This window comes from Trachemys scripta, chromosome 9 (assembly GCF_013100865.1).
Source record: "Trachemys scripta elegans isolate TJP31775 chromosome 9, CAS_Tse_1.0, whole genome shotgun sequence".
NCBI classification, from domain to species: Eukaryota; Metazoa; Chordata; order Testudines; family Emydidae; genus Trachemys; species Trachemys scripta.
The window spans coordinates 69,334,440-69,358,591 of NC_048306.1; the positions used below are offsets into that span (position 1 = coordinate 69,334,440).

Sequence of the window (24,152 nt, forward strand, 5' to 3'; positions counted from 1 at the left end):
ACTGCTTCCAATGAAGCCTGTGTGAATTTTTTCATTGACCTCAGTGGAATGAGGAGTGATAATTTCCTGGAAACATGAAAAGAGTATTAGTGAAGTAACGCAGAGATGTATGCTCCCGATTAATAAAGCGTACTACCTAATTATGCTTGAAATTTGAACTCTGAAGTAGTAAGGTCTATGGTAACCTGCCACCATTCGTGGTATCACAAAAAGAAAATGTCAATAGAATGTCTGAGTGGATGCGTAGACAATTGAGACAATTTACCAGGAAAAAAATAAGCAGATAAAACAGTATCTAGTTTATTACGTATAGAAAGATTTCCAGAATTTACAAACACCCACATTTTTCATTCCAGGAAGAGTTTTGATTTGAAGACTTCACCCATGGTTCTTTTTTTCCTTTTTTCTTCTAACAATATATACAATGGAAGACTTTGATTTCTTTTTTCTGCTTTTTATAAGTTTCTGTGCAATAGATGAGTTCAAGTTGACACTTGTAAATACCATCTACAGTAAGTTTATCTTCATTTGAGTTAATACAGCCTATTTTACAAGAGGAGTACAAAATTATTATTTTTTCTTTTGGAAAGAATTTAGCTCAACATCAGGGTTATCTTACAACTGATAGTATCAGTAAATATGACTGTACAATCAAGGCCCAGGGGCCAATGATTCATATTATATTATTTTCTGAATTACAATCTTAAAACAAGAATAGTACCCTACTCTATTCTTATTAGCCTTGTTTTAAGCAGGTTCCCCACTCTGTTTACAACAGAATATAGTATACCTCAGTTCCACATCAAAAAAGATGTGCTGTAGGAAAAGTTACATTTTAATTAAAAAAAAACGTACATGTATAAATCAAAACCTATGTTAAATATTTAATACTCTTCAACCAACATTAACAGTTTTGTATGTAATAATTTACAATGATGATTTGTCATACAGGTTTTCAGCAGCAAATGAAATGTAATGTATCATGTAAATGTGCTAGTACAATACCCATTCTCACCATGACATAGTGGTGGGCACATCAGTTCATAGTGTCCAGCTAAGTCCTTATGGTAGAGGATGAAGTAATAGAGACTCATTGTCCAGGTGTCACAGTGCTTTTGCTTGGCACAACATAGAATGTGCAGTTCAGTCAACTAACTCCTGAGGTTTGTGTAAAGTAAACAAACTGAACTGGATGCATCGTACCCATCTATGGACGAGGAGGAGGATGTGAGGTCCTAGTTGTGATTCATGTAACATTTATAGTCTGGATACCCATGAGTTAAAAGAAGGATTTGCTGAGGTTGTATAGGTCATCATTCTGAAATTGAAAGAGAAAGAAAATAACCATCTTAGGCTGGTAAACACACTGCTTATAATTACTGCTTTGAACAACAAAAATGACATGTGCCATTCAAACTTCAGTCTTTAGAACCTTAGAAAAGAACAACGTACATAAACTGTACTAAAACATGTAATAATTACTGAAGTATCAAAGATGTTGAAAACCAGGAATATATTTTAAACATATTTGAGAGATTCACATGTGGAAAAAAGAAAACAATTAAAAGTGTTTATATTGATTAGATTCCTTGACACCAATTTCTACATCAAAGAAAAAAGTCCAGACCATTATACTTCTGGGGTGTTTTGTACTCTCTGCAAGGAAGATTTTGGTTAGATTTCTGACCCTACTTTCCTGCCTACCTAGGTGCACAATTTCTTGTATAAGAAGGTGCCATGCATCACTCAACATGCCCACCACTGACCATTAGTAAGTTATGAAAAACTATAAAAATGCAAATTTTGAACATTCCCATGGAGCCAGAAGTCAGGACATATTGGTGATATCCACTGACATCTTTTTAAAAATATAGTTCATATCACTGACAGAAGACTGATGCCTCATCCACACGGTGTTATTCTGTACTAGTAGGGTATAAATTCTGGTATAACCCAGCATGTCACGCATCAACTAGCCCAAGTTGACCCTGGTGGCATGCACTAGAAGCTCCCTAGCGCACCAGGACTACTAGACTAGAATTTACATCCCACTGATGCAGACTAATGCATCATATAGACAATCTCTGACTCCTCACAGGATGTTGCAGCCATAATTCTGCTTCTGAGCCTACTCTCAGTAGGGAGGTTATCACATCATTAAAACTAAGACTTTGACAAAGTGACCCACACACCAGCGAAAAATATTCCATAACACCACTACTTTCTGCTTAGAATTTATAAGCTAAAGATTCAGATTTTATTAAATGTGTATATTTTTCATAACATATACTAACTATGTCCTAAAAAATAGAGTAACACTATATTTCCACCCTGCAAATAAAGACTTCCCATAGGGACGCTGAAGTAAAAACTGAAAAGGCCTCCTCTGTCCTATACTCTCTCATTTCCCAAGAAACAGAATTTACTTTGTGTGGTCCTTCAAATGAAAGGAAAATCTATCCTTGCAAATGATGCGTGGTATGCTGTGAAAACTCCCTGGAGAATTATCTCACAGATCTCTCATTTACTTTCAACTTTCTCCTGAACTCATATTGCAATCTACTGGAATGTTCCTACCAGAATATCTATATACAGCTTAACATAGCTTCACAGCTTTCAACTATGTTGGACCTAAAAATAGACAGTAATGCCATACTTTATTAAAGGACGAGTGACAAAGAAAGAAATTGCCTAATTTAAACTGAGAAGTAGTGAAATGTGCATGATTTGCTTTTCATTTCATATCATATCTGGCTCTAATCCAGCATAGCTGAATGAATTTAGTGCAAGAACAAACTGTACTCAGTAGTATGGTCACATGCTCCAACCTGCACAGTGGAAGAAACGGGGAGGGAAATGTATAGTTTTTCTACTTATGTCAAGCTTGTTGTTTTGAGATATTTTCAATAAATAAAAACAATTTACAGTGTCAAAGCAATATATCATATCTATTATCTAATGTTTCTGTAATCTACCTCAACTCCCAAATCTGTCATGCATTACTTATAAAAATCCTCTCTTGCTTCCCCCAACACAACCAATACCATCAAGACTCTTTTGTAAAGAAACCTGGTGCAATCTCTGGGTGTTACTCCCCAGTCTTCTGTACACAGAAACTAATACAAGAGAAAAAGCATTTACTGGAGACAGGGAAATATTATCTAGCGAAATCATTCAGAAACTTCAACAGTTCTGAAGAAAATAGTAATTATGGAAGACTAGGTGCATAAGCTACCAAACCCTTTGGGAAAGTGAAACAGGGTGAAGGCTGGAGTAGGTTGTATATCTAGGAATTTCTGTGACTCAGGATGACTGGCCAAAAATATATGGAGCAGTAACTGTAGTACACTTTCAAAGCATGTAAGCTGGCTCTCAGTAGTTCCTTAGAAAAGCACCATGAAAAGGATACTTATAGTAGTAACGTGGGTCAGTTTCAGATCTATTACCACACCTTCTACATCTGCAGGGTTACAACAGGATAGGATACTCTTGTAAAGATTTCCTGAAAATTATCTTGACACACTACTGTGAAGCCATATAAGCAACTTCAGTTTCCTTGTAAAATAGTTTGGAGCAAAGACACCACCATTTTAACTGGAGAATCTTTCAAGAATCTTTCAAGATCTCAGAACTCTGTCCATTTGAATTAAGCTTTTGAGTGTATCAGTTGTTTTTGAAACAGGAATGAAGAGATGCTCTATAACACATCCTTTGAAACACTTTTACATAGATCTATAAAAACAGTTATCCCCTATAAGTAAAGTGATTCTACTTCTGAAGAATTTGTATTGTTCATTTAGGCAAACAGCCCATATTATTTTGGTCTCAGTCTTCAAAATTTCTTTATAAAAACAAAAACAAAACAAACTATACAAGTTCCAAGGATTCTAAAAGTAGGTATCTGAAACCTGTTACACACGTCCTACATTACAAAAACATAACACACACAAAAGTGACAAAAAACATTTAGAAACATTTGATTCTCTGCTAAGGAAAGTTTCAGCCTAGAAAGTTGATTTTAAAATGACCTACTTATCAACTCCTTATCCCCTTCTGCCCCAAAAAGATGTATAAAAGACTGTATGAAAGATGTATGAAAGACTGATAACCCATACTATAACTGCATAACTGTGGTGTGTGGTCTGATTGATTCCACACACAACAACAAAAAAAGATAACATCCATACTGAAAGCAGACCTGCTTCCTCAAGGTCACTGTAATATCGCCATAACTATATAACATAAATAGGGCCTTAGATCTGTGGGGTCTCTCTCTCTCTCTGTGTGTGCGCGCACACACATAAATTAGAACGTATGAAGTGCTTCACCACTAGGACTTAAAAACTTTAGAGTATTTCTTGACTTCTGTGACACAGTAACTGAATTTATTGTGGGAATGATTCCCATCTTGTGAGGATGACCTTGTCTGAATTAAATGGACAATACTGGGTCTCATCAGAAAGAGCTCCCAACATCATAGACACCCCTGGTAAAAGGTAGTAGCTATTGAGAAGACTATTTTGATAGACAGGAAATATAACAATACTTCTCATAGGAGTTCAATCAAGTTAGCGCCATAAGAACCAGAATGCTGTTTGAGAATTGTGCTCTACAACCTTGTAGGGTGAAATCAGAGTAGCTTTCGTAGAGAGTCACTTAACATTGGGATGTGCAGAAAACCTCCTTTTACTTAACATAAGAACATAATGAAGCGAACAGACCGTTTAACTTGGACACTTGTGTGTCCCATTTAAAAGGTCCCCCTGGATGAACTACAGGCTTCCTCTAACCGACTTTAACATCACATTTAGCCCCTAGACTTTTCATTAGCAAGTAAAGTAAGTTCATTTTATAGACTTCTTTCTAGGGGCTATTACTGTTGATAACCTGTGTCAATTTTTGTTTATGTCACCTATTTCAAAACACAAGACTGTTAGGATGAGCTTGTCTGGCCCTGGATGGAGGACTAGCCCTTGGGATAGATCTCTGAGTCAGTGGCATCAGGAGATTACGTTAGGTTGATTTTTTTTTTTTTTTTTTTTTTAAATAGGATTTCCAGTGTTCCTCAGTTGAGGGAGCAAACAAAACCATGGGACCTTCACCTCAGCCAATAGAAATATTGACGGGATAAACAGGAATTAATGATCTCTCTCACATGAGTTCTTGTCAGGGAAGCTTATCTGTGCATGAAATTAGTATTCCCAATAGGCTTCAATAGGGACTGGACTTTTGTTAAGGCACAACTTGCTTTTTCGTCATGGGTGCCTTCATTTTTGTTTAACATTCCTCCAAGACAAGACTTTGTACCTTATATACCTAATATATCCTAAGATGCTTCAGAAACTATCATTCTGTATCTGATTTCTCTAAACACAGAGCCCTGATTAGCAGAACTGTCCATGCAGTGATATGAGATCATTTCCTGTTTCTTTATTCATTATTATGACTACCATGATCCTGGAGCACTTTGCCAGACCAAACACTAATGATCAGAGTGGAAAAAGCTGGCATCCATGTGCCAAGTAGGATTATTAGCTGTAAGATCATACAATGAGAATATGAAGACAAGTCTCCTTCTGGAAGACAGAAAAGCTCTCTGTAGATAGTTGTCAGGTAGACTTGAGAACATCCCATCTTGAACATAGGCTCCTGTAGACACTTATTCAAGATGCCCATTCTCTGTCCCCAATTCTCTCAGGCTAGAAATATAGTAGGATGAGGAACTGCCCCTGAGTTCCCTCTACCAGGGAATGGGTTGTATTACTCCAATCTGTAATAAATGATGGAGGGTTGCCTTCATGTCCTGCCATTTCCATAGTTGGCTTGAGACAAAACTGTGCATTTGATTCTTTCACAGCTCAGAATCCCCCCCCCCCCCCCCCAGATAATGTTTAGGAACTTAATTTTGACCAATGGTGAATACCTATTCGTTCCCAAATTTAAAGAGCCTGGCACCAATCGGGGGAGATGGGGAGTTACTTGGGGGTGGAGAGGTCTACTCAAGACACAGCTGGCAGAGAGTTATGAAGATTGCTCTGAAAATATCCATCATCACTTTAACTCCTTTCATCCAAACTTGTTCCAACCACCAATGCAAAATGGTATTTTCTCCTGTTGTACTTCAGGGGCTCCTTCAACTTGCCATATGTTCTGTATTCCTTTGCATTGTGTTTGGCAGGTGCCCGGATTATAACTTGACTTTTCTGATGACTCCATGACCACCTTGTCTCTTGCCTTCCATAACATTTTCCACTGATAACAAGAAAGGAGGAAGCCAATTTGTATAGGAATTCACTCTCAATGACCAAAGACACTCATGCTTACAAGAAACAGAGTTGTATCCCACTATTCTGAGTAAGAGATTTATGGCATACCTAATGTGAGCACAGAGAAAGTGGCTGTCAAAAGACATTTTCCAGAGAGAAGCTCTTAGGCTGTGAAATCTTTAGTTTTGAGAGGCACTACTACTATGCAGTACTATCGAATGTTAGCACTGCTCATGCAAGGCATATGGGGATTGCAGAGGTCCTTAGATTGTCAGACAATCCCACGTAAGTCCTCCTGAGTGAGAAGCCCACTCTTTCAGGTAAAAATAATCTTCAGCTGGAAATGCTGAGTCTTTAGCCACCAGGAAAGATAGCCTTGTCCATCTTCTGTAGTGTCACCAGGTAGGATTTAGACTGCTACATGCAAACAAACTGTATGCTTTAAAATGAAGGCAAGCGGACTGGAAAGAAGTAAATGGTGGGACAAGAGGCCTCTTGACATTTGTTGTTCTGCATCCTGGGCTACTCTCATCCTTCCACATGCAGCTTCGGGGGGAATGCGATGTAGAAGGTGGTGGGGTATGATGATTAAGGCTACGTTTTAGTCATGGGTATTTTTAGTAAAAGTCATGGACAGGTCATGGGCAGTAAACAAAGATTCACAGCCCATGACCTGTCCATGACTTTGTTATATACCCATAAGTAAAACGTAGGCCAGGGAGTTGCAGGGTGGTTGCCTCAGACCCCTGCTGTTGTTGGGGGGGCAGGAGGTGGTGGTGCGGCTTGGGACCCCCGCTGGTGTTGGGTGTGGGGACAGGGAGCGGCCTCTCAGGCTCCCTACTGGGCTCCGCACAGCTCCCTGGAAGTGGCCAGCATGTCCCTGCAGCTCTTAGGGGGAGGAAAGGCCAGATAGGCTCTGCGTGCTGTCCTGCCATGAGCTCCAGCTCCCATTGGCCAGGTATTGCAGCCAATGGGAGCTGCAGGCGGTGCCTCCGGGCAGGAGAGGCACACACAGCCCTCTGGCCCCTCCATCTCAGAGCTGCAGGGACATGCCAGCCGCTTCCGGAGAGGGTCCGCTCCCGCACCCCAACTGCCAGCCCTCAGGCTCCCTCAAACACCCGGACTGGCCCAGGGACTGCCTGATCTGCTCTGGCAGCCCCACAGCCAGCCGCACCAGAAGTCACAGAGGTCACAGAATCTGTGACTTCCGTGACAGACACGGAGCCTTAATGATGATCCACAATGGCAGCTGAGCATTACAGCCTGGTTGGAATGGCAGAGTGACTTGCAGCAGCAGCTAGGTACAATAGCCCAGATGGAGGACCATGGTGACACAGCAAAGGACATTAACCTCATATTTTCTTAGTCTTCGGGATGGTTAGAAAATCCTATTAGTTTCTTATGATATCTCCCCACAGAGCATGAGAAGGGATATAAATATTTATCTAGAGAGCCACAGATCTTGGCCACAGTATCAAAATTCTCTCTTTTGTTTTGTTTTATTATGGATTTTTTTGTTTTGTTATTTTTGATCCTCTCACTCTGATTCAGACAGTGATTCTTCCTCCCCGAGGAGGAATTTTTATTAATAAAATAATATTTCCTTCCCTTGTGGTGTTTAGTTCTGTGCTCCTGATTGAAAGGGTGAAGTGAAATTGGGCTCAGGGATTACCCTAGAAATATTTCAGGTGATTAGGACCCTCAAAGAAGTTGTGTTTATTGTCTACTCTGCGGCTTGTTTCAAGGCCTCTGGCATTATGACTCACAAAAAGATAGCGAAAGAGACACCTGTCACTGGAGTCAGCTTTATCAGTCCTGCTTGAAGTTTTTTTGCTAGGAGGTGACCCTGCCCAGATTGGAATGTGAGGGAGAAACTGCATTCTGTGCACAGAGAAAGCTAAATTGCCCCATAGGACACTTGAGCGAGGGCACTGTCTAAACATGAGATGCAGACCTTTCCTTGTGCCTCTGGCTTTCTGTATGAAACCTGCCACTTCAGAGCCTCGGTTGCAGAAGCAGAGTCATGGAGAAAGAGTCCCCAAAAGGCAAGTACAGCCAGGGGGCCGAATTGATATTAAGATGGCCAAATTATTGAGCCAAATTGTTACCCAGCAATTTGAAATAAAATTTTGGAGTTTTCCTCAGAAAATCTCTAACAGTGGATCCTAATCTGTGAAAGATGAAAATACAACCAAAACAGAATATAGTTAGGGACAGTTTATTACAAAATGATCTACAGATTATCCCAGCAGGCTGAACATTAAGAGGTTTTATTTGTACATTAAATTACTATAGTCCAGTCGTACTCAGTGTTGAAATACAAAAACTTAACAGCTATTTACTACCTTTTCTTGAACAGGCTGTTTATTATTCCCTAGTTTTCACTTTTGTCAAATAAAAATCCAGTCCTTCCTCAATTTTGGGACAAAAATTAAATTTTGACTTCATTGTTTTGTCCAGTAATTTAAACTGCAAAATAGATTTCTGAATAAACCTCTCAAGTTAATGAGTACCAGAGCATTAGGAATATATGATCTCACTAATGCGCCATACTGAGATTTAACACAATGCTTCAGGTTCAAATGCAGAAAACCAAAAAGGAGAGGGAATTTTTCATTAAAGTTATGATTTAGATACACAGTTCCATATTTAGTTGTGCCATGTATATCATTTTATACATATATATTTTACACGAGGTTCCTGAATTAAACCGTAAATTAAGTAATGCCCAATTATATTACCTATCCTAACAAAGATAAACCTGCTTCACTAATTTGCATGTGTTAGACTGTGCAACCCGGACTCACATTGGCGAACGTTACATGACAAGTAGTATGCTTTTCAATGGCAAAAGTTGTGGTGTCTCCTTCAAAATTATTCAATGGCAAATGCAGAAATTATTCTTTTATTATGGTGTTTTTGCATCATGTTCTAATTTTAGGTACTGAACTTGCTGTCCAGAGTTTATGCCACATATTTTATTTGAAATTTTCCACAACTGTGAAACAGCAGGGATAATACACTATAATTCTAGTAGCACATGTTCAACACCTGATTTACAGACCCGAAACAGCCTAAACAGAACATAACAAATTTTAGTTTGTAATCCATTGGTAGTATATTTAAAAATACATGTTTCATATTTTCTAAAATTCTACTAAATGAAAAAGGACTCAAAATGTTTCTTTTAAGTAAATATTTAAAGTTTTTCTCTCAAACAGTAAGAGCATTTTATTTGTCCTCTCCCCAATGTACTATTAAATTGTTTCAATGGGGAAAGCGCCTGATATAGATTTAAGTCATCATCTGGGTATCCTATTGTTTCTTATCAACAAGCATCAGTGTTTCCTTAACAACATACAAAACAGCACACACAAGACAAATGTTTTAATAGATGGTGCTAGGACTAGAGCGAGCTGAGGTAAGGATCATTAACATTACTGACATCATTGTTGGCAGCTTAACAAAAGGGAAAACCTGTGTTTAATCTATTTCCTACTCACCACAGGCTGTAGTGGAGTCCCCAGTAATATGGTTTGTGGTTAACTTTATGGAAGAAGTTGGTAATGCAAGAAAAATGCACTGAAACAAACAAGCATCTTTAAAAGTTACTACATGGTATGTTTGACAAGTGATCTCTGCTCATCATCTGTTAAAAGATACAGTTAACACTAATGTATGATCCAGTTGGCAGAACTTTCTTTTCACTGGGTTTTTAAGCCAGACTGGATACAAGACAGCTCAACTGTAGTTCCCAATACTATTAAAGCCTATTTTAAGATTTCATATTAGCAACATATGATTTACTTCTCCTGAAGAAAGCAACTGAAGACTTTCTGAAGTTCACTTATTTCCCTTTAGGGGTAAATAAAAAAAAAAGGGAGGGGCATTTAAGACTAACTATCCTAAAACAGTAAATAGTCTAGACAAAAAGAATTTTTTTTCCTGAAGTCAACTGAAACCTCATGCATACAAGGGAAGTGTGCTTAAAAAGTATTCAATTTATCAGCCTCATTCTTTCCTCCCCAAGCAATTCTTGTTGAAAAACACAAGACTAAAATATCTCCAAGCTATGAAAATGAAAAATAGGGCTGTTAAAGCAAAAGAAGCATTCCAGCCTCCCATTTAAATTTCTTATTCTGATTTATTGGGTGCCAACACTGTGTTTGGTGCTGTACCAGGCATATGTAAAACAGTCCCATGCAAACTACATGATTATCATGTTTAAAAGAAGAAATGCAAGTACACCTCTACCCCGATATAACGCTGTCCTCAGGAGCCAAAAAAAAAAAAAATCTTACTGCATTATAGGTGAAACTGCGTTATATCGAATTTGCTTTGATCCACCTGAGTGTGCAGCCCCGCCCCCCCCAGAGCACTGCTTTACCACATTAGATCCGAATTCGTGTTATATCAGGTCGTGTTATATCGGGGTAGAGGTGTATGCACTTTTCTTCACAATAATTTGACTCAGCTGAAATTGTTCTCAGTTCAGCAAATAGAGGCAACTAGTTTACTACTGCTTAACATGCCTGTCAAATAGGGCAAAATGCATCTCCAGTAATACTGGATCTACTTGGTATACTGTGACATTACATTGTAATTTCAACCGAATGTCAATACAATAAAAAAGCACAGACAGAAATGGGGGAACAACTAGAAGAGCACAGACAGAAATGGGGGACAACAGCTAGAAGGTGATTAAGGTAGGGATGTCTCTCCCCTCCTCCACAAAGGTAGCAACAGGGAAATTAAAAACAAACAAACAAAAAAAGTTTAACAACTGCTGTTTTTTGGGGGGGAGGGGAGGAGGAGAAAAGAGCAGGTCACCATACGTGAAAATATTCCTGGATAGACTGAAAAACTGTCAATTATGGGATGGTGATAGAATACTCAATACTGTAACAATATACTGGGCTACCATTCTATCTTCCTGTATTGTAGGCAGGAAAAAAAAAAAAACCCACACATACTTTGGATGAGCTTTAGTCTAAGCAAAATAGTGCCTGTCTAATGTACAGCCTGGATTTTTCAGACTGCTGTCAGTTTTTCGCTACCCCTAATTCAGAATCCTGCTCTGCAAGACTTGGACAGATGAATCTCTGCTGAACAGGGCAGTCTGCTCTGCAATTGCTAAGCTCTTGGTCAGGCAGCTACCTTGGAGGTTTGGGAAATGGAAAGCACTCAAGACCCCTATTCAATACAGATAGTGTTTATAATATAATATATGGAGATAAAACTATCTCATAGAACTGGAAGGGACTCTGAAAGATCACTGAGTCCAGCCCCCTGCCTTCACTAGCAGGACCAAGTACTGATTTTGCCCCAGATCCCTAAACGGCCCCCTCAAGGATTGAGCTCACAACCCTGGGTTTAGCAAGCCAATGCTCAAACCACTGAGCTATCACTCCCCCCCAAAAGTATGTGGAGATATACCTATCTCAGAGCTGGAAGGGACAACCTTGAAAGGTCATTGAGTCCAGCCCCCTGCCTTCACTAGCAGGACCAAATACTTATTTTGTCCCAGATCCCTAAGTGGCCCCCTCACGGACTGAACTCACAACCCTGGGTTTAACAAACCAATGCTCAAACCACTGAGCTATCAAACTGGGAACTATGTAAAGAGGTTCACTTTATTTCAAACCCCACATTTTTCCTTGTCCTCTCCCCATCCCTACAACAGATATGCAGAAATCAAGCTCTTCCCAACTTCAAAACTCTGTTTTCATTTGGTGGGAAGAATCTTTCTCCAGACTTTTACAGACAAGGCAGGACTAATTATGGGGGGAGAAGGAATTTAATTTTTTAAAATTTCTTCCCCATCCCTTGTTTTTCCTCTCTCTATTCTTCCTATCTCCCCTTGTGGGTCCGGAGACAGAATAGGCCCACTGCTCCTCCATGCATGTCATAAGAGGTGACTAAAAGGGGGCTGCCTGGAGAGGGATGGGCTCCGCCAGATTAGAAATTTGCCCAAGACACACCATATGATGAGCAAGTCAACCATGTCCATAACGGATTGGTTGCAGCCTGGGTTAATAATGACCGCACCATCCGTCTTCCACCAGGGCGGATGCAACGAGTACACTACTGGTGTAACCCCAACAAAGAGGATCCGTGAAACAGATAACATTACCATAGCCACATGGAATGTAAGGACATTGAGACAAATAGGGAGGTTAAAAGAACTCACGTACAAAATGAAACAATACACCTGGCACCTCCTAGTAATCTCTGAGGTCAAATGGAAGAATTTTGGAGAGGCACTAACAGAAGAAGGGTATGTACTCTATTACAGTGGAGAGGACAAACATGTAAACGACGTAGGATTTCTTGTGCATAAAGATGAAGAATTCAGTATTAGGATGCCGCCCAATGTCCAGCAGGCTTATTTCCCTCTGTCTAAAGGCAGTACAATTTAATATGACAGTGGTACAAGTCTAAGCTCCTACAACAAACTATGACGATGAGCAAATGGAAGATTTTTACAATCAGCTCCAAGACATCATCAATAAGGTACACAAGAAATATATCCTGATTGTAGAGGGAGATTGGAATGCTAAAGTGGGTACTGATGCACAGGCAGATTGTCGAGATTATTGTGGCCTGTTCTGCAACGCGGTAATGAATGAGAGAGGATTGAGACTTTTGGAGTTTGCTAGCCATAACAATCTGGTTTTTGCAAACACATTAGGAGCACATAGAGCATCCAGACGATCAACATGGCATACACCTGATGGTCTACATCACAGCCAGATCGACTACATCATGGTGCAAAACCAATTTCGTTCTGGGATTAACAGAGCTAAAACAAGGAGCTTTCTCCAATGTTGATATTGGAAGTGATCACGACCTTGTGACGTTAAACTTTTGGCTGTGGCTAAGGAAAATTGTTAGGCCAAAGTTCACCAGAACCAAGTTTGACTTAGAAAGACTCAGAGCGAAACGTTGCAGAGTCATTCCAAGCAATGATTGGCGGAAAATTTGCCCCACTGCTTGCTCTAAAGGAAGATGTAGAAACAATGACCAACAATTTCAACACTGTAATGAATGAGGCAGCAATGGACATCTTTGGGAAACATCGTAGGAAGACAAAACCATAGGTCACAAATGAAATACTACATGTGTGTGACATTAGAAGAGAATTTAAGAGAGATAACTGTAGTGAAGGAGCTGATAAATACAGAGTGATTAGCAGAAAGATCAAGAAAGGAATGAAGGTGGCCAAGGAGATATGGATTGAAAAACAATGCTCTAAAATTGAAGAGTGTATCAATAATAAAAATAGCAAATGAGCCTTCCAGGTTGTAAAAAGATCTGATGAAGGAAAGATGGACCAAAGCTAATCCAATTCAAGAAAAAGAAGGGAACAGTCTTACAGAAGAAAGGGATGTCATCAATAGGTGAACAAACTACTGCTCTGATCTATACAACCACCAGACAAATGGAGATCCTAGTGTCCTACACAGCCCAGATTCAACACAGGAGGATGACTTTGCATTACTGCACGAAGAAGTGGAGACAGTTGTGAAATCATTCAAGAATGGAAAGGCTACAGGTATTGACAACTTCCCAGCTGAACTGATGAAATTTGGAGGAGAAATAGTTACAGATGTACTCACCAAGATCTGCAACAAGATATAGTCAACCAGTGAGTGGCCCTCCACGTGGACACAGTCATTAATCATCACTCTGCCAAAGAAAGGCAACATGAAATTCTGTCAAAATTACCAGACCATAAGCTTAATTAGCCATCCCAGCAGTGATGTTGAAAGTCATATTGAACAGATTGAAGCCACAAGCAGAGAATATCATCACTACAGAACAGGCTGGCTTTTGTACTGGAAGAAGTACCACAGAACAGATTTTCAACCTTCCTGTTCTATGCGAGAAGAAGTACTTACAACATCAGCAGGACATCTACCACGTCTTTGTTGATTTCAAGAAAGCGTTTGACGGAGTATAACACGAAGCTCTCTGGGCAGTGAAGTATAATGTTGGTTATAAGCTTATTCTTACCATTAAACAACTGTATGCCAAGGCCAGCAGTGCAGTTCTCATCAATGGCACAACAGGAGAGTGGTTTCCCACCACTGTTGGAGTCTGGCAAGGCTGCCTTCTTTTGCACACACTGTTCAACATCTACTTGGAGTGCATAATGACTGATGCCCTAGAAGATCACATATGCAGAGTCAGCATTGGGGTGGGGGGGAGTGAACAATCTCAAATCTTCGGTACGCTGATGACATTCATGGCCTGGCAGGCAGCAAAGATGAACTTGCCAACCTTGTGAAACGATTGGATGAAACCTCCGCAGAATACGGCATGGAAATCAGTACAGAGAAAACCAAGCTGATGACAAACAAATGTGACAGGATCAGCTCACATATCACTGTCAATGGACAAGAGCTGGAGACAGTGAAACAGTTCAAGTATTTGGGGGCAACCATCATTGATGAAGGATCAACGGCAGAAATACTGGCAAGAACTGTGCAAACAGCAGCAGCAGCAGCGGCAAAGCTAAAGCCAATTGGAGAAATAAGAACATCTCCCTGGAATCCAAACAAACTGCTGCATGCATTGGTCATCTGCATTTTTCTGTATGCGTGAGAGACATGGATCCTTTGGCCGAATTTGAATGGAAAATACAGATAGAAGAGAGGAGATACTTCAGTAAAATCCTGGGCCTCTCCTACTTCGACCATGTCACTAATGAAGAGGTCCGCAACATCATCACCCAATGCGTGGGTCATATGAAGACCTCCCGATGACCGTGAAAAAGCGCAAACTGAAGTGGTACGGCCATGTAACAAGATCATCGGGTCTATCCAAGATCATCCTCCAAGGGACAGGGGAAGAGAAGAAGAGGTAGACAGAAGAAGAGATGGATTGGCAATATAAAAGAGTGAACAAGAATGGATTTTGCAGAGACTCAAGCACTGACACACAATCGTCAGGGGTGGATACAATTGGTTGATTGCTCATCAGTTATGTTGCCCCAGTGACCAATGCAGTTATGGGAGTGGTGATAGTGGTGATGATGACGACGATGACATATAGTATTCTTCCCCCTCCTACTATTTCACTCCTTTAGTGAAATTCCCCCATTTCACCTCACATGCAGTTTCTTCATTCTGCCAGTGGGAAATGCAGGACTCTCTCTACCCTATCTGCTGGAAGCCTGATCTTTACCTTCTGCACTAACAAATCAGAAGGTATTCTGCTGAGCAGTTTTCAAGTAGATGTTGCCTGGCAGACCTTGTCTTCAGAAGTTCAAAAAAGCTGTGTACTTAACTTGAGTTACTTAAAGACTATGACTTTACTTTGACCATGTGAGAGCTACAAGCTAGCTTGTCATCACTAAGATTTTTACCTCAAGTTTGCTAACTCGAGTTAAGAACAGACCTTTCTTCCTAGTGAAGACAGATGCAGAGAATGGTCTTACCGAAAATGAGAGCTATCGTTTTAGCCATTTCAGGAGAAGGGAAATGGTGCAGAAGACAAGATGAAAAGGGTTGTGGGGGAGGAGGGGGGAATTTAAGGAGTGCAAGATGTAGAACTGAAGGCAAAGGATGGGGTGTGAAATGGAGTAGCAGATGGCTACATGAAAGAGAAGATAAATGGGGGAGTGGGGCTTGTGACAGAGTGGAATATATCTGGATCCAACTGTGAACTCCTTTTTTTTTCTATGATCTCCATTTTGTATTATGTGCTGATCACGTCTCAACTTGCTCAAGAAAAACAAGGTGGGTAAGGCAACATTTTTTTTGGATCAACTTCTGTTGGTGAAAAAGACAAGACCTGAAAAAGAACTCCGCATAGCTCAAAAGCTTGTCTTTATCACCAACAGAAGTTGATCCAATAAATGGACCACCTCACCCACTTCGTTTCTCCAATACCCTAGGACCAACACAGCTAGGACACCACTGCAAACTTGTGCAAGTCAAGCCTATTAAGTTACATTACAGATAGCCATCCTGCCCATGAAAAGGGCTTGACATCCCACTGAAGGATCACCATCAATCAAGGCATCAGTGTGGTGCTATCAACTTTGAATGTCTCAATTACTGGCACAATCCTTTTTTTCTACACAGGTGAGGCAAGACTGACTGGGGAGGGGGCTGGAGCCTTGCAGTTGAGCACATACAGGGGCTGCTCTAGCTGTAAGCAAACTATGCAGTTGTTTATAGTGGTAGATTTAGCCCAGTCACCCTCCATGAGTGGCACTGCATCCCACGTACCAGGTCACAATGTCACTCCCCCACCTCCCATCATGTCAGAGGGCTGGCAGCTGGCTGCCACCCTAGGCTTATGGGGGTGGAGGGACCGTATATTGAAGTTTCAGCTAGGGCTGCAGATTGTCTTGTGCAGCTTCTGAGTGTATGGCATAAGGAGACAGACTTTACCTAAGAAGGGGAGCTGCTCTGAAGCAGGATGCCAACCATTGCCATATGTAAGCAGAACATGCAGGAGAGAGGGCAGGAGGGACTGCCAAGCATAAGTGCTGATTAACTTCAGCCTTACAGATGGGGTTGAGACCTAACATGGAAAGGGTGCATCTCAGGACTTTGGTTATTTTTCAAGTTTCAGAGTGGTAGCCATGTTAGTCTGTATCATCAAAAAGAACGGGGAGTACTTGTGGCACCTTAGAGACTAACAAATTTATTTGGGCATAAGTTTTTGTGGGCTAAAACCCACTTCATCAGATGCATGCAGTGGAAAATACAGTAGGAAGATTATATATCACACACACACACACACACCCCATGAAAAAATGGGTGTTGCCATACCAATTCTAACAAGACTAATCAATTAAGGTGGGCTATTATCAGCAGGAGAAAAAAAACCTTTTGTAGTGATAATCAGGATGGCCCATTTCAAAGAGTTGACAAGAAGGTGTGAGTAACAGTAGGGGAAAAATTAGCATGGGGAAATAGTTTTTACTTTGTATAATGACCCATCCACTCCCAGTGTTTATTCAAGCCTAATTTAATAGAGTCCAGTTTGCAAATAAATTCCAATTCTGCAATTTCTCATTGGAGTCTGGTTTTGAAGTTTTTTTTGTTGGAGAATTTTGACTTTTAGGTCTGTAATTGAGTGACCAGGGAGGTTGAAGTGTTCTCCGACTGTTTTTTGAATGTTATAATTCTTGACGTCTGATTTGTGTCCATTTATTCTTTTGCATAGAGACTGTCCGTTTTGGCCAATGTACATGGCAGAGGAGCATTGCTGGCACATGATGGTACATATCACATTGGTAGATGTGCAGGTGAATGAGCCTCTGATGGTGTGGCTGATGTGATTGGGTCCTATGATGGTGTCCCTTGAATAAATATGTGGACTAGAGGGATTTAACTAGAAGCCCAGAGTGCCCACAGCATTGATGAAATTCTGATGGAGTATAAGCAAATGGAGGGGCTCAGGGAGGTCTGAGGTACTGGTTCCAGGGCCAGAGCATTCAGACTGCAAAGTCCTACATCCCAAGGAGCAGACATCAGGTAAGAGATCTGAAGCCTAGGAGTCTGCCCTATAGACCCAGCCCTGATTACAGTTGAAATTCATGGGCAAAATGATTGGGTTCACTTACAAAAAAGACTGTTGACCATACAGAGTGATACCAGGCCAGGTTGTGACAGGGCTAATACCAAAACAAACAAACAAAATCCTCCCATTTTCACCTTCCCAAAAATTATATTCTGTGTCTCAGGAAAAATTATAAACAAGAGATGGGAACTAGCCCAAGTGATACGAGTCACCTTGCATTTATCAAGAATGGACTTTAAAAGATACACCAAAGCTGAGCAGGAGCTGGTCAATCACAAATGGATCCCCGTCCCATTCAGAACTCCAATGGAGGAAAGGGTGACAGCAGACTAGCCACGATTGCCACTGCCTGAGATCAGCATTGAATTAGGGATGGCATGACACGGCTGGGGCTGGGGTCACTCTGGCGCAGCCGGGATTGGGAGTGGGCAGCCTGACGCAGCCAGGGCTGCTCCAACCGGTATGGCTGGGGTCCCTCCAGCTGGCGCAGGGACTCCGGGGTTAATGGTTAAGGTTGGTTAATGGTAAGCCTAATGCTTACTGTTTAACCTTTTACATCCCTACATTGAATACAAGCCGCTCATCAGCGTCACCAAGCTCATCATCAGAAATAAGCTCCCAACAGACCAGGACCCACCAACTCAAAGTGGCACCAGATCCCTCTGTATCAACCAATTCAAAATCTGCAGACATATCTCCACTGTTACAAGGGTCAATACATCTCAGGACACACCTTTCAAGATCCATGGGTCTTACACATGCCTATCACAACATGTGGTATACCTCACTCTGAGCACTAAATGCCCCAACAACAACATGGGTGAAATGAGATAATCACGATGCTTCAAATGAGCTCACATAGAAAAATTATAAGAGACAACACCACCACAAAGACTGTTCACAAAACAATCACTCTGTTATCTGACCTCTAAGTTCTCACATTCAAAGGGAATCTACACAACAACATCTTCAAGAGACAAGCCTGGGAACTTACATTCATAACTTTGCTAGACAATAAAAATCCTGGTCTAAGGCTACGTCTATACTAGTAGAATTTATGTCGCTCAAGGACGTAAATAAACAACCCCCTTGAGCGACATAAAATTACACTGACAAAAGCACTGGTGTGGACAGAGCTTCTGCTGCTCACGGAGGTGGTTTTATTATGCTGATGGGAGAGCTCTCTCCCATTGGCATACAGCATCTTCACCAGATGGGCTGCATCAATGCAGCTGCAGCACTGTACATGTAGATATGTCCTTGATAAAGGCAGTGAATTTATTGCTTATTACAACTGTTTGTAACCCACTAACACCCCCTTTTTTGTCCTTTTCTATTGAGGTGTTAACAAGCCACTTCACCTTGAATAGTCTCTTATAGTACCTGTGAACTACTTACTCTAAACAATCTGTTCGACTTTATATTTAGCTATGACCTTTCCCATACCTAAAGAGCAGCTCTGTGTAGCTCAAAAGCTTGTCTTTCACCAACACAAGTTGGCCCACTAAAAAGGTATTACATCACCAACCTTGTCTCTAATATCATGGGACCAACATGGCTACAGCACTAGTGCAAAGGAACACTTAAGAATTAACCAGTTTTAGAGCCGGTCTACTCAGTGAAAAATCAGCATAAAATCCAAACCAATCAGTTCAGTCAACAAGAGAGGGCTAGGACAGGCTAGCGATAGGAAACTGAGGGGGCAACAGCCAGCAAACATCGATATAGGAGGGAGTGACAATTACAGGTCATATGTGTATGCGTCATCTATAAGGAGCAGAAAACATGTCAGTTTTCTGGGCTGTTGCAGAAAGATGTTAGAAAAAATGCAATTAATCAGGTTGTGAATGGAAAGAGATCCTGCAGGGAACACCTTCTTACTTTATTATGGAAGTTCAACAGACAGAAGATTGAACACAGCTGACTCAGCTCAAAAACTGCATTTCTAGTTTATCATTTTTACCTTTCCAATTTTGAAAAAGAAATTATTGTCCATCAATGGGTTGAGTAACAGGAAAGTGAGTTGCAGCCTGCAGATTGTGGGTTTCTTTTTCTTATAAAATGGCAAACACAGGAGAGACTGTATCCCTGTGGAAAAATGTTACATTTTTAGTGAAGTTCTTGTTGGCTTTTTGCCCCAGTTTAATAAAAACACAATGTGTTTTGGATCCCTTTGCCCTCTCTACAGGCTTTTTTAATAATAATCCAGGCTGAGCATTCAACTAAAGCACCTTTCCAACCAATATGAAGGGAATATTTTTTTTCCACCAGGAAGAAAAGACAAGTAATAAAGGTTCCCATAAAGTCAGAGAATTCAGACTCCGACTAAATTTGGTTCATCCAGCTCACCTAGAAACCTTTTATAATGCTGCTCTAATACTCCTGGCAACTTAGACTTCCTCTGGTGTTCCTTATATAAGAATAGTGATGGTACCCATCCTCTTTTCCTCTCCCCAAAAATCGTAACTTGCAGCATAGAATATAAATATCAGATACCAAATGTGTATCATCATGTTAATAGTTTCAATATTCATTGCACAAAGTGTTTGCTGCTGCTCTAAAACTCTCACAGAAATTGATCAAGTCAGCCAAAGCAGTAACTGGTTATTGTAGAAGTTGCTCTGTTTGCTGAAACTGAAGGACATGAGAGATGCCGGGCATCCTCAGTTCCCACAGAAGATCAAGATATCTACTCTCAAGTTGATAGAAGTTAAGGATGCTGAGTGCCTTCCAGGACTGGGCCCACAATCTAGAGACTCCAAAGTAGTAAACCTGCTAGTAACAATCCCTTTTTACTCTCTTCCTTTTAAACTGAATGTTGAATTTTAACGTTGAAGAGCAAAAATTGGATCAGTGTTTATTTTCATCATCCTACTCAATGTAAACTACTCCTCATCCCAGTCGCCTTTAATTTTTTTTTTTTTAAATTATGATACATTGGGTGGGATTTTCAAAAGCACCAATAAAAATGGTAAAATTGGTAAAAATTGCCATTGACGTAAATGAGAGCAGAGTTAGCCAGATGCTGAGCTTTTCTGAAAAATCCCATCTTTTATTTTTATGCCAAAGGTTTTTAAAAAGCTTAAATGCATTATAAAAATATTTATTTGGGGAACTACTATAAATCTGACCCTATTGTACATCTCCAAACATAGGGAACAAAAAAAATTGTATTGCATTTTTTTTAAAATACACTACCAACTCAACATATTTTGCATCCAGATTTTTTTAATGAAAAAGCCACAAGGATGTCAAAAGTCTTTTCTCAAAAAAAATCATTTTTGATCAATTTTAAAGCTACACAATCTGATGGTTAAAATACTGCAGTTAAGTTTTAAGTGGTCTGTCAAAACAAGTGCCATTTACAGCTGAGAGTGCAAGATTAATAATTGGAAGAAGTTATCTTGCATGGTTCTTCATGACGCAATTCATTTCTCAAAAGGAATTTCTTACAAAAGAATATTGCTTTATTTCTTTTAATGTAGTTAGGAGCAGAACAATCCCACCAATACTACTAACAATTGGAACTGCTACCTCTCCAGGGGGAAAAAGTAGGTAACCTACCTGCCTCTTGATATATTAACACAGCCTCAAAATTGTAGCTAGTTTGAACACACAATTAACCCTTACTGAACTTACAAAGATGCACCGAGGCTTCCTGTATATTGGTATGACCAACATAGCAAAGATAAAAGGTTTTCTAGCATCCAATAGGACTATCACAGAGCTCAATTTTCAATGGTCACTTGTGCCATCTTTCTGCAACCCTGCTAACAATTCATATGCTGTTTACAAAGTGAAGGCATTCTCTTCACTGGTTTAAACAAGAAGAGTGGGACCTATATATAAAACTGATGTCTCAGCACCAGTTTTATTAGTATGAAGCATCTCCAGGGCCAGCGTAAGGGAGAGGCAAAATTCACAGATATCAAAGACAACTTTTATTAAGTAATATTATTGTTTCCTAATATAAAATGAATGCTAGACAACTTAGGAGCAATTTTAAAGCACAAAAAATGTAGTTACGCTTAGCACGTCTTATTTGTCCAAGGATAAGTGAACTGGCAGGCAGTACAGTGAGACACAAATGTTTTCCTGACAGCACCTTAAAGAACTATGTGCCTACAGCCACATCTACAGAAGCCTTGTGGTGACCGTTCTGGATTTTTGTATGTATAACAGTTCATGTATGTCCACCATAAAGCTAAGCCTGCAAAATTCTGCTTAGCTGGGGCCATTTCTATTGATGAACATGTATGAAGAGTGCAGAACGTGACTGTGGTGGAGGGAGACTGGGTATGTCTACATAGCAAAGAAAAACCGACAGCTGGCCCACTGCCACCTGATTTGGGCTAGCACGGCTCAGGCTGCGGGGCTGTTTTATTGCCATTCAGACTTCCGGGATCAGGCTGGAGCCCAGGCTCTAGGACCCTGAGGGGTAGGAGGGTCCCAGGGCTCCAGTCTGAGCCTTGAAGTCTACACAGCAGTGAAACAGTCCCACTGACCAAACCTGAGTCAGCAGGCATGGGTCAGCCATGGGTTTCTCTGCTTTGTGAAAGGAAAATATACAGCAGTCTCTGAAGTGGGTAACCTGGCCACAGGACCACAGCACCATTCTTCCTGGTCCCCCTGATGTTTTGCCTGTCCAAATGAAGTGGTTAGCCTATACAGCACTACTTGAAGTGCTGAACGAACAAGTGCTTTACTGACTGTAGAAGGAACACTTTCTCTAGTGTCCAACAAGAGGACACTAAGGATCAACAATGATAATGAAGGAGCAACTGGGAGGCAGAACAGAAGAATGAACAGACATCCAGGAAAGCAGGGAAAAAAAAAAAAAAAAAAAAAAAAAAAATCGCACAAAATAGATTAGAACCAACCAGAAAAAACACAAAGTTGCCAAAAAATGGGGAGAGGGGGAGAAATTGGGACATGAGAAGTAGACAAAACATCCATTCAGCCAATTACCACATTACGCTGTATATCTAGTACAACACCTTACATTTCTGTTAAAAGAGCTCGCTGTGCCTTACAGCAAGTGGTTCTGCCCACCAGAAAAAATGTAATTCAAGTAAATACAGAATTAAAAGGAGAGAGTGAGAAGGACTGCGTGAAAAAACTGCAACAGAGAGATGAGGTACTAGCTCAGACTAGCCTATAAAAGAAAATAAAGCAGTCATTTGACCATAAGCCACAGTCCTCCTAACAGTGACTCCATTAAAGAGGCGAGTTTAGCTGATTGATTAAAAGATCTTGATGTCAAGAAAACACAGATCACGTGCAAATTATGTATTTGGAACACTTAAAATAAATCTTTGCCACTTAAACCCATAAAATTGTTTTTGATACGAATATTCTTGCTACATTCCTGACATATACTTCCAGTAATCTGCACTTAGTTTGCCCTTCCCTGAAGGCCTAGCAGGACTTAGTACTAGTAATTCTCATGTAGTCAATCATCAAGATCCACATACATTTTGCACAATTTGTACAATAAAAAAATTACAATTTTGCACATGAAAGAATATAGTAACTGATTTTTCACAGGTGATCATTTGTGTAGTCTCCATTTGACACCTGGGACCTGATTCTCAGGTCTGGGCACTCATAACTGCAACTAATCCAATGGAAGTTAGGGAAATTTTGATAAGGCAGTGTGGTCTGGAGGTATAAGCACAGTATTCAAAGTCAGGAGATCCTTAAATCTAATCTTGGGTCTTTTACTGATTGCTTGTTGGTCTTACACATGTCACTTATCCCTTCTGTCTCAGGTTGCCCATCTGTAAAATAGATATTATACTACTTCACATCTACCTTCCAAGGTTGTAGTGAGGTTTATTCAGTCAATGTCTGAACAGTGCTCTGAACATATGAAATATTATAAAAATGCTACATGTTCTGAAAAAAAATCAGGCTTTGGATGTTTCAAGTTAGGACAGTCACTACAGTACCTCTAATTAGCAGAAACTTTTGCAAGTTTTAGCTTTTATTTCCCTATGCCTCGGTTTCTTGCATGTAACAGGAGGACAATAGTCTGCTATCTCACAGGGGAGTTTGACTATAAATTCATTAATACTTGTGAGGTTCAGATACTACAGTGATGAGTGTCATGGAAATGTCTGTGTGGCCATTAATAATTCCATATTCAGTGCAGGCTTTGGATGGTGTGCAATAAGACAGAGGCATAAATTGACCCTTGAGGATAAAAGTGAAAAATTTAATAACTGCTTCATTCCCTGAACACCATCCATCTTGCACACCGGAGTAGGCAGGGATCCTGTGAAAAAATTATGTGACCATGCAGTTAGAGACTATCACAATGTATATGCAAAAAGGGGCAGAATT

General features: G+C 40.3%; 1 protein-coding gene across 3 annotated transcripts in view; it reads right to left on the reverse strand.

Annotated features, from left to right (window-relative positions):
* Positions 1 to 276: 276 nt before the first annotated feature.
* IRS1 (insulin receptor substrate 1) overlaps positions 277 to 24,152 on the reverse strand; it is a 78,777-nt gene continuing 54,901 nt past the window's right edge. Inside the window, exons 2-3 of one of the 3 annotated variants that reach the window (XR_004647086.1) lie at positions 13,886 to 13,955; positions 277 to 1,318 (exon numbers count right to left, since the gene is read on the reverse strand). The gene's annotated coding sequence lies outside the window, so the exon portion shown is untranslated. Of the gene's footprint in view, positions 1,319 to 13,885; positions 13,956 to 19,770; positions 19,896 to 24,152 lie in introns of all 3 variants that reach the window. The other 2 variants (XR_004647085.1, XM_034781321.1) reach the window with 2 other exon arrangements.